Below are 588 nucleotides of genomic sequence, written 5' to 3' on the forward strand. Positions count from 1 at the left end.
TCTCCCTCCCTCCCACCGTCCCTATCCCACCCCTCTCGTGGTCACAAAGCACAGAGGTGATCTCCCTGTGCTATGCGGCAGCTTCCCACTAGCTATCTAATTTACATTTGGTAGTGCATATATGTCCCTGCCACTCTCTCACTTCGTCACAGCTTACCCTTCCCCCTCCCCATGTCCTCAAGTCCATGCTCTAGTAGGTCTGTGTTTTATTCCTGTCCTACCACTAATCTCTTCATGACATTTTTTTTTCTTAGATTCCATATATATGTGTTAGCATACGGTATTTGTTTTTCTCCTTCTGACTTACTTCACTCTGTATGACAGACTCCAGGTCCATCCACCTCACTGCAAATAACTCAGTTTCATTTCTTTTTATGGCTGAGTAATATTCCATTGTATATATGTGCCACATCTTCTTTATCCATTCATCTGTTGATGGACACTTAGGTTGCTTCCATGTCCTGGCTATTGTAAGTAGAGCTGCAATGAACATTTTGGTACCTGACTCTTTTTGAATTGTGTTTTTCTCAGGGTATATGCCCGGTAGTGGGATTGCTGGGTCGTATGGTAGTTCTATTTGTAGTTTTT

The sequence above is a fragment of the Physeter macrocephalus genome, chromosome 21 (genome assembly GCF_002837175.3).
Source record: "Physeter macrocephalus isolate SW-GA chromosome 21, ASM283717v5, whole genome shotgun sequence".
NCBI classification, from domain to species: Eukaryota; Metazoa; Chordata; class Mammalia; order Artiodactyla; family Physeteridae; genus Physeter; species Physeter macrocephalus.